The sequence below is a fragment of the Corvus brachyrhynchos genome, unplaced genomic scaffold (genome assembly GCF_000691975.1).
Source record: "Corvus brachyrhynchos isolate BGI_N302 unplaced genomic scaffold, ASM69197v1 scaffold23, whole genome shotgun sequence".
NCBI lineage: Eukaryota > Metazoa > Chordata > Aves > Passeriformes > Corvidae > Corvus > Corvus brachyrhynchos.
Genome location: NW_008238983.1, coordinates 7,418,872 through 7,429,234, shown reverse-complemented (window position 1 = coordinate 7,429,234; position 10,363 = coordinate 7,418,872).

The following is a 10,363-nucleotide window of genomic DNA, read 5'->3' as shown; positions in this document are numbered from 1 at the left end:
CTCACTGTGAAGGATGGCCTCTGGTCCAGAGCACTCAACTGAAAGAGCTACTGGAGGTGCTGAGCAGGTGGCAGACCACTATGGAGTAGGCCTTTGAAAAGCTTAATTGTGTAAGAACCCGAGCAATGTGTTCCAACTGGAGCTCATTTGAGCAAGTCAGACTGGCTGACCTCCTGCTGTCCTTCCAACATACGTTCTTCTTTGTAGGAAGAATGTACATGTGATGGAGCCAAGCCTGCTACTCAACTCCACTGAGGAAGATTGAGAAACCATTTTTGTGAAATGAAACAGGAGCGGTATCAATGGATAATGAAGCAGTGGTTGTCCACAGAGGTTGTGGAATTTCCAACCTTGAGAGCTGTGAAGACAAAACTCTCAGCAATCTGATCTGAATTAAGTACTGACCTTATTTTGAGCTGCAAGTCATACTAGAGACCTCATGAAGCCCCTACCAACCTGAATGATATCATCATTCCGTGACTATTTTAGTCTATTAGAAGTGGTTGGCAAATATTTTTCGGTAAGATGCTGACCTTAGAACTTACAGGAACAACAGTTTCTGTTTCTAGGCCTGGTTATACTGCAGCTGTACTGAAATTATTCTAAACTGCACAATTAAGAATCAAAACTTGACAACTTCCACAACTGAAAGTGGAAATTCTTCAACTGCATGATGGTGAAACTAAAGATAAAAAAGTAGCCTAAGGTACCTTCTCCTTCTTGTCTTTTCTCCAGCTCCTTATAGTATGGGATGGTCATATGTCAATACTGTCAATATGTTGTATCAAAAGGCAGCTATCTCACAGTGCAGAGCACCTGGGACATCTAACCGCACAAGCCAGATTGTACAAAGTTACTCAAGTGGCATGAGCCAGCTAAGAAATTTTGAAGGTTAACAATATTATACAATATTGCAGTCAGTAAACATAATAAAAACTTATAGGGCATGACAAAAACTATTTTTAATTGTATCATGAGATACAGGGAAGGCACAGACCTACCAAATTGTTTTAAATGCTAAATAAATCAATTTGATTATTTAATTTCAGCTGTTAAGATTTTGGGTTTTTTTACAACACATTCTAGAACTATGAATGAGTTGCACTTTGTAAACACAAAACATAAATCATTTAATCAAAATTAAATTATTTAGACTATCAGCAGCCAGTGCTAGTTATTTCTGGAAAGCCTTAGCAGGTACATTTTTAATAATCATCTATCCTTAGATTAATTCCAGAGATAATCACATAAATGAAAACTGTTGATAACACAGATACGAGCACGGAGCTTTGCTTCACCATCAGCTTTTATGACACATTTATTGGCTGCATGAGTCATTTGTGGACTTCAGTTCTGTGTTCCACAAACTCCTATTTACATCTTAAAACCAGAGCCCAAACTCTTGAGAATAATTCTGTGGAGTTCTGAAGAGCGCAGGTTGGTGTGTAACTGTTTCCTCATAAAAAGCTAAGGTGAAAATCGACTGACACCTTTCAGCCAGAGTTTTCCATAGCACTGGTCGTCTTCCAATCAGACACAAGTAAGCAAGCATGGCCTGTGACATTAACCACATAGAGAATGGCTCTCCCCTGTAGAGAGAAAGTATTTCTAGTGCATTTTGAGAACATCAAACTGCTAATTTCAAAAGTACTTCGCTCTTACACGGGACCACCCAACACTGTCTCAGACAAACATCTACAGTGAAAGCATTTGGGTAAGGAAAAGATGTGGTAATAACTGTTTCCTGGTGGTAACTGTTTCCTGCTTGGAGCTGAATGTAGACCATTCTTCCACACTTACCGCTGGAGCAACCAACACCTGTCTGGTTGCACTAAATTCTGATGACTGTCTCAAGCAAGAGGTCTGGGGAAGAGGAAGAGGGCTTGTTTTCTTGTAATTGCAGCATGAAGTGCACTGCCTGAACAACATTTTTGAAATACATGGTAAAGGTAGTATCAGAAAGCTTGTGCCCTTACTGATCACTGGGTCAATCGTTTTGTTTGCTCTCCTGTGAATCAAGAAGGAAAAATATCTATTCAACTCTATTTTATTTACAGGTAATTTAACGCTTCGACTCTCCTAACTGAAAAGCCATCCCAAACCAGGTTTGTGAATCCTGCTTTTTATGTCTATTAAATTTACAACTTCTATGTGAATTGCTCTTCTATATAAATGATGTTCATACTAAGCCTCTGTAAATATCAAAATGCAGTACCTACAAATATGGAAATCCAAGCCTCAAGTATTCAAAACTCTGGAAGTCCAGAACTCAATCCAGTATTTTTCTTATTGTTCCTTTATTACATCTTGGTGTTGTGGTATAACACTAGCTGGCAATTAAGGTTTTTCTCCTGCCCTGGTGAGATGGGATGGAGAATAGAAAGAAGTAAAAGCCGTGGCTTACAAACAATTTAATAATTGAAAAAAAGTTTGTAAGAGTAAGAATAATAATAAATGAAATGTGATACAACAAAAAGAGAGAGGAATAAAATCCAGTGATGCTCAATACCACTGCTCATCACCCGCTGACCAATGCTCAGCCTGACCTGATCAGAGATGGGCAGCTCCTGGCCAACTCCTCCCAGGTTGTGTACTGGGCATGACACACTGTGGTATGGAATATCCCTCTGCCCAGTTTGGGTCAGCTGTCCTTGCTGTGCTCCCTCCTGGCTGCTTGTGCACCTGCTCACTGGCAGAGCACGGGAAACTAGAAAGTCCTTGACTTAGGTAAACACTGCTCAGCAATAACTAAAACATCTGTGTGTTATCAACATTGTTCTCATGCTGAATCTAAAACACAGCACTGCACCACTGTAGCAGGGAGAAAACTAATTCCATCCCAGCCAAAACCAAGACACCTGGTCTGAGCCAAAGTATTTAGATACCTGTTCAAGAATCACAGTGCAAAAATCCCTTCCCCATACCTACACAAGAAGTGTAGATTTTCCCTTAAGGCCGAGTAAGTTATGCACACTTTTTTGGTAGAATCTATTTATAGAATAGAATTTGGTACAATATTATTATATGGTACTTAACTGTGAACCTGCATGTCTGAAAAATACGCAGAAATTGTGGTACAGCAGATTCTGTGTTGAAGAGAGGGAATTACATGTACAAAATCACATCTGTATATGTGCTGTCAAAAATTTTAGAAGGAACGAAGACCTAAATTCTGTCTAAAAAACCTCCTCACCCCTCCAAAAAGCATAATTTGTTGAATAAAATAATTTCAAAAGCATTTACTGTATATCTTATGTTAATTAAAATTTATAATGTGCACACCACCACTCTGGGTGCCTGGCATCTTGAACTTAGAAAGCTGTTTATCTGTTTAGCTGAAAATCTGTGAAATGCTGTAATAGAATGCTTCTTAAAAATATGTACATTAAAAATGTTTTAGATCACATCTAATTTAGCGGAGAAAAATGTAAGCTTCCATAAAAACTTGAATTAGAAAGAAGCACTGTCTTTCACTTCAAGTTTTTCCCTAAATAAGAGTCCCATCCAAAAATGTAGGTATCTGAGATATTTCAAACAGAGTAAAATGAAGCACTGAAAAGCAGTTGATTTGCAACCTATGTGCCAAGTAGCAAAGAGTGTTCCATTGGATACCACCCAGAAATACAAAAATTCTATCACTAGGTACATAAAAATAAACAAATAATTAAATAAAACCCTCAAGCAGAAAAGACATGCTTATTATGCTAAAACTAGCATCATTTTTTAAAAATTCTTTCATTGTGAAGACAAAGAAAACTCAGCCATCAACCTTTTGTTCAAAGAGCTTATTTGTCAGGTTTCATTGAAAAGATTAGAATCGTATTTGTTCAGCCAGAAAGCACAGATCAAATCAGTTTTTCTTTAGAAAACCTTCTAGAATTTACTAGGAAAAAAGATTTTTGAATAATAAATAAATCTCTTGTCCTAAGAAATCTAAACTACTGTTACTCTGACAGCCATCAATAGAAGGGGTAGTTCTCTGGAAGGTCTGTGCACAGGTTTCAGGGCAAAAGCAAGGACGACTGACAATGCTAACTTGAGTTAACACACAGGATAGGAATTCAAATTGTGTATTTTCTCTAGCCCAAGAAACCAGCTCTTAAACTTAAAAATAAGTCTAAATAAAACAAAAACCAGTATAAGTCTCTAAGAAAAGAACATTAGAAGAATCGTTTCAATGCTTTGCATTTAATCACCAAAGATAAACGTGCTTATGAACTGGTACATTTGGAAGTATATTGGTGGTCTGGGAAAGAGGATTAAGTTAATAATGTCACATTGCAAAATTATCTCACACTGTTTGCAAGGAAACCTCTTGAGGAATGCAGCAGTTATCATGTTTCAATATTTGTGGCTTTTGGATCAGATTTACTGCAAACTGTTGCATTCACACAGGCATATAAAAAACAATTGAGAAGGAGAAAGTTTAAATTACCTAAACGACATACCTTCTGAGTCTACCATGACACCAAATTCTACTGTTTTCATCATGAAAACCAGGGATAATGTTAACTTCCATGGAAATATCATTTTGATTTAAACACATAACATCAAATAACCTTGTTGCTTCCTTTGTTTTTGCAGACAAATGCCCAGATGACCTTAATTAACCTGTACTCTGGCAAAGTACAGAAGAAATCTTAATCCCATTTTCTCATACAGTAGCAGCAGTTTGAGCAGTAGCACCTCTACTGTGCTGCCCTAAATCTCCTTTTCTTTAATGCTCTCATTAGTCCTGTAACATCTACCATGGAGCATAGCATATCCCCCTAAAACGTCCATTGTTCTCAGAATTCTACTTACTATTTGAATGGTCTCATTATTTTGAGGCAATACACAAAGAAATTATAATTTCTCTCTTGAGACAACTGCTTTAGACACAGCATACGTAAGTTTCAGCAAGACAGAATAAACACAACCCATGCTGCAATTCCTCTATTCTCCTTTGTTTTGGATTTCCATCTTCCATAAAATCCTCATCCCAGATTTGGTCCTAAACTGTTCAGTAATGCTAGCTTTTCCTCAACTACCCCACTTGATTTCTTTTCTGACCTACCCTGATTTCATCTTATTGGTTGAAAAATGCTGTCAGCTGTCCAGGTTTTTATGTAACACCATCTGGCTCTTAAACAATGTCAATTTTCATTCCTGTAAACTAATCTCTCAGCCAAAAGTATGCAAACTGTCACTAAAAAGCTGTTAATGGCTTTTAATTATTTTTACTAACTAAATCAAATGAATTTAACTTTCTGTCCCACTTTTCTACCACTAAAGCCTTCAAAAGTTTTCAGAATTTGTATTGGAAAAGTGAACATAAGCCTAAAACTGCCTGAGTGAAAACAAGCAGACCCTAAAATTATATCACAACTTGTGCTGACATTGGAATTTTAGCTTTACTTGAGGAAGAGTATTCTGGAATATCACCTAGGAAGCAAAAACAACAAACCATAAACTTTTTTTAAGCTTGAAGAAATACCAGCAAATTACTGTACTATAGGTGTAATAAAATAAATCTCAATACCAGTAAGTTACAAAGACTTAGCAAAAGGCAGCAAATGAAAAAAGTTAGGACTATCCACTAGAAGAAACAAACTAGCAACCATATGAGAAAGCCATTCACATGAATGCACAGTGAATTTCAAAACTGCCTATGACAGAACTTTTTCTTCTCTTTCCTGATAATGAATGTATTATCATTAAAAATAGAATAATGTCAATATCTAATCTAACCTGCTCTACTACTCCTACTTAAGGGATCACAGACATAAACTCTTATTAGAATCTGAGGCAAGAGTATTCACTTGTGTGCTATCCTGATACTTCGGATTTCGGGAAAGTAATCCCAAAACAACTAAGAATGTAGCTCTAAGATTTCCTGTAACAAAGACAGTCAAAGACTGGAATTTCCCACATTCAAAACCATATTTAGCATCCAGGTGCTATAAGGAAAAATCCATATGTGTTCTCCTGACTTTGAAAATATTACAAATTTAATTAAGTGATCTGAGGACCAGCATACTACAAACTGGCCTGAGAATGTCAATACCCTACACCTTGCTCCAGCTCACTTAATTTTCACGTATTTTTCTTTCTGTTTTGATTTCAAAGATTTCTTTTATTCCAATTCTCACTTAATTTTACATTTTGTCACCAAGAATGTCCTGAGTAGTTCCCCTAGACTACATTTCCAGTGGTAGCCACAGCCAACACCAACAGTGGACAAAAATGTACAGTCTAAAAACATATAAAAAAGGGGCTGCTCCATGTTTTAAAGGTCAGTTTCTTTCTTGTAACAAAGAATAAAAATGCAAGCATACACTGTACCTGCACACTGCTCTCTAAATGTGCAGATCTTGTTTTATAGGCAAGCTGTCCATCGAGGTACAGTAGTGGCAGCATTTACAAGTTGTGTGCAAATACATGAAAGAAATGCTTAGCTTAGTACTGTTTTCTTACACTGAAAGAATAAATTAATGAATGAAAAGTACTTTGAGATCTCTTTGTGGTAAACTTTATCATTGCCAAGCAGAGATTTCAAGAAAGAAACACTTTAAGAACAAATCTTAAAGTGAACTGGATACTTTAAAACAAAACAAACACTTCAATAACAACTCCTAAAACAAATTGCATACTTAAAAACAAAACACACCAAGCCTCTAAACTCTGAATGAGTTTTTGTTACTAACATTTAAATAGCAATTAGATTTTCTGTCTGGAAAAAACACAATCTTTACCTGATGCAACGCACACAGCCAATTCAGATATAAGCAATATTGTTTTCTCTCTTGTTTCTCTCATACAATGGAAATACTCACTAGGACTGAGACCAAACAAACAAACAAAAAAGGGGTATGGATGGTGACAAAAGACTATTTTTAATGGTAAATTAGGCCTGCACACCTCTCTAAATCAAGGAATGATACTTGTATTTTACACAGTTAGCAGTTACTTTGTTGAGCCACTACAATACATCATGTAACATTGTTAAAAAGAGACCTGCAGAAACATGCAAATTGGTGCCTCAGAAGACATATTAAAATCCTCAAAGAACAATGTGGATTTGGGCTGGGGAAGAGAATAGCAAAGAGGGTAATGCAATAAATTCATTCCATAAGGAGACGGGAAAAGAGAAAAGATCTATTACATCTTAGTCTTTCTGCCACCTCCCTTCCTGAGAAATCCTAGAGAAATCAGGAAACTGGGCAACTGGTGCATATAGGGTTGACCTTGCAGACATTAATGTACTTAGGTTTGAAACATTTATCTGCAGATAGAAGACACTTATTTGAAATAAATATCTGCAAACTACAAAATATATGGAACAGCACAGAATTACTGAAAATAAACTTGTCCTCCTGACCTTATAGAAATATTTAAAATACAGATTGTGAGAACAAAAAGCTGCCACTATCCCTCTATTCCATACACACAGAGAATAATAATTAGGATAGAAGGCTAGCTTAAAAATCTAGGACTGAATGTTAATATTTGGCTAAGATTAAACCCAAGACTAAAAGTTATCAGTCAACAGCCTAACACTTAGAACTCCTGGAGTGAACTTTTGGCACCAGCATAGATTTTCTCTGTTCTTGTGCCAATCACTCACTTTTTCAGTACAATGGGTATAAAACAGGGGAAAAAACCCAACCTTGTTTTCCTGTGTTATTTTGACTTCAGTCTGCAAACTATATACAGCACAAGTATCTATATCACATTTCAGATGGTTAGGTGCAAAATAATATATATATTTAACCCTTGCTCATTTTCAAGATTTTCAATCGGGTTCATTTGGGGCAAGAGGCTTCAAGTTGTTCACGGTGAATAAATAATGGAGGTGGTTAACTGAAAAATGCTTTTCCAGTAGCCAGATTTGTGTCTCCTTTTACTACTCTCTTGTTAAAGAGTTTACAATAATTTGTTCAGATTAGTAAAAAAAATAAAGGAAATCAGAATGAAATTGTTACTAAATTTCTTGTACTTACAAGAACAGTATTTTAGTAGTAACCATCAAAAATGCATTTATACACAGTACAACCGTTAAGAGATTTTTCCCACAAAAGAGACTACAATGGAATATATTTTAAAAATCCAAAAAACCGGTGACACCAGAGAAACAGTTCACTCTCAGCAGCTCCAGCTGCAACAGTTTACACATGAAGTATTTTGATGGGTGTACATACAAGAACTAAACTAACCGTGAGGAAAACAGTCCCAAGAAAATGAAATGGTTGGGAGGAAGAACTGGTGTTACTTTCCCAAAATTCAGAAAACTGTAAAATTAAACCTCACCTCCCCTTCCTCCCTCTTCCACCACGGTTGCTGCTGCTATAGTGGGAGAAGTCTCCCATCCAGCAATACAGATTTCTCAACTCCAAGAAATCCTGATTAGAGGCCATATGCACGGGGAGTCCCCCTGTGGGGAAGGGATACTTGCAGGCACACGACAAAGAAAGAGGAGGCACATGAAACGGCAACTAAGAAATGTTCTTTCTACCTACAGGCTCCAGCTGGCACAAAGCCTGCTAGGAGAGACTTCACAGGCAGCAGGGGTGGACACTTGTTCCCAGTCCTGAAGCAGCAGCGACTGAGTCATCACTAACCAGGCTGACCAGCTGGATCTCAAACAAGAAAAGGAGAAGCAGCAAACACACTGTGCTGCAAACACTCACTATGCCAACACCAAAGCAGGGAAATGTGACCTTAGATTTAAAAGACTGTTTAATTTTCAAAGTGTCAGATTTCATGCGTTTGCTAATGACATCTTTCCCAATGTTCTCAAACCACAGTTTACTGGTCATCATTCCTGCTTTTTTTTCCTGCTTCTACGCATTTCCTAGTTCATCTACACCTCTCAAAACTCACTGGCACTAGGATAGTGAGCTTCCTTCTGAGGTACAATACCCCCAAAGTGAGCAATCCATGCCCTGACTTTTGCTATTCCGACTAATCTTGAAAGTAACAAGGTAGAGTGAACAATGAATTTGGATAAAATAACTTCAAATACTGGTCACATAAAAAGTTGCCAGTAAGACTACCAAAGAAGACTTCCTACAGGCATTGAATAATGCAGGCATTTTATAGCTTGCTTTTGATCAAATTTGGCAAAATAATAGCCATCAGGTTGCTCAGCGGCTACTATTCCTTGAGACATGGAAATTTATTCTGCTAGATGTTGTCCCTGAAAATTTTATCAGGGCCACGTTGAAAAGAAACATAAAGCACTATGACTCTTCGAAATGGCTGAAAGAACAGGTGACCTCTGAAGTATGCAGAAAATGAGAGCAAAACCATGTAACTTTCTCAATGAAAGGATTTATCGTGGATACCTAAGAGCAAGATGGATAATAAAAGTCAAACTAAATTAGACATCATGCACATTCTGCTCCTGGGATCAAAGAAGATAAAATGTTTTTGAAAATATTTGCAGAGATTTTCTTGTGCAGCACAAAGCTTCAGAAAGTTTTCTTTCTATGACTTGGATCTCATGTTTAAACATCACACTGTTAGGGCTTAAGAGCCTCCGCAGTATTATTAGACAGAGCACTAATTTCTAAATCGCTCTACATGGTCAAGCAGGCATACAGCAACATTTTAGATCAGAAAGCAAAAAACATAGGCATTGACAAAACCTAAGATCAGGGGAAAGCCCTGAAGAAGTTTCACATAGAAAGGCAAGTTTTTTCCTATAGAAATTAACAGGAGAGACATGACAAACACAACAATGAACACAGCCCTATGCCAATCTCTGGGGTTTATTCGACAAAACTGTCTCCGACTACAAAAAGCTTAGCCCAAAAAGAGAACTGGTGCACTGCAGTAACATTCCAGCTATCTCCACAAAGACTCCACTAAGTAGGCCACCAATTTGGAAAAGTGCATATACCCAAAGTGAACTCTAAAGTACCGGACCGGGGCATCAGCACAACACTACCGATGGGCTCGGGGCCTGATTTCAGCAGGTTTCAAAACTCTGCACAAAAATGCGGGCCCGCGGCTCATCTCGGCTGTGACAAATGCGAGTTCTCGGCGGGGCGTCCTGCATCCGCCCTGCTCAGCTTCCATCTGAGAAGAATCCTATCCTCCTCCTCCTCATCATCACACATCATGCTCTGGGAAATGGGGGCAGAACGCGTGTGTGCGCGGGGCTGGGGCAGACACCGAGGGTGAAGGAACCCGACCAAGGAGATGCACTCAGCGCGAGGGCCACGGCCAGACCCGGAGCGGCGACTGGGGGCAGGGAATGCCGTGGCGCAGGTGAAGCGAAAAGCAGGACCTTCCTTCGCATGGAGGGCTGGGAGCGCGGGTCAGCTTCCCACGAAGGGCGCTCGGGAGAGGAGGGCAGGGGGGCGCACGCCCCTGCCGG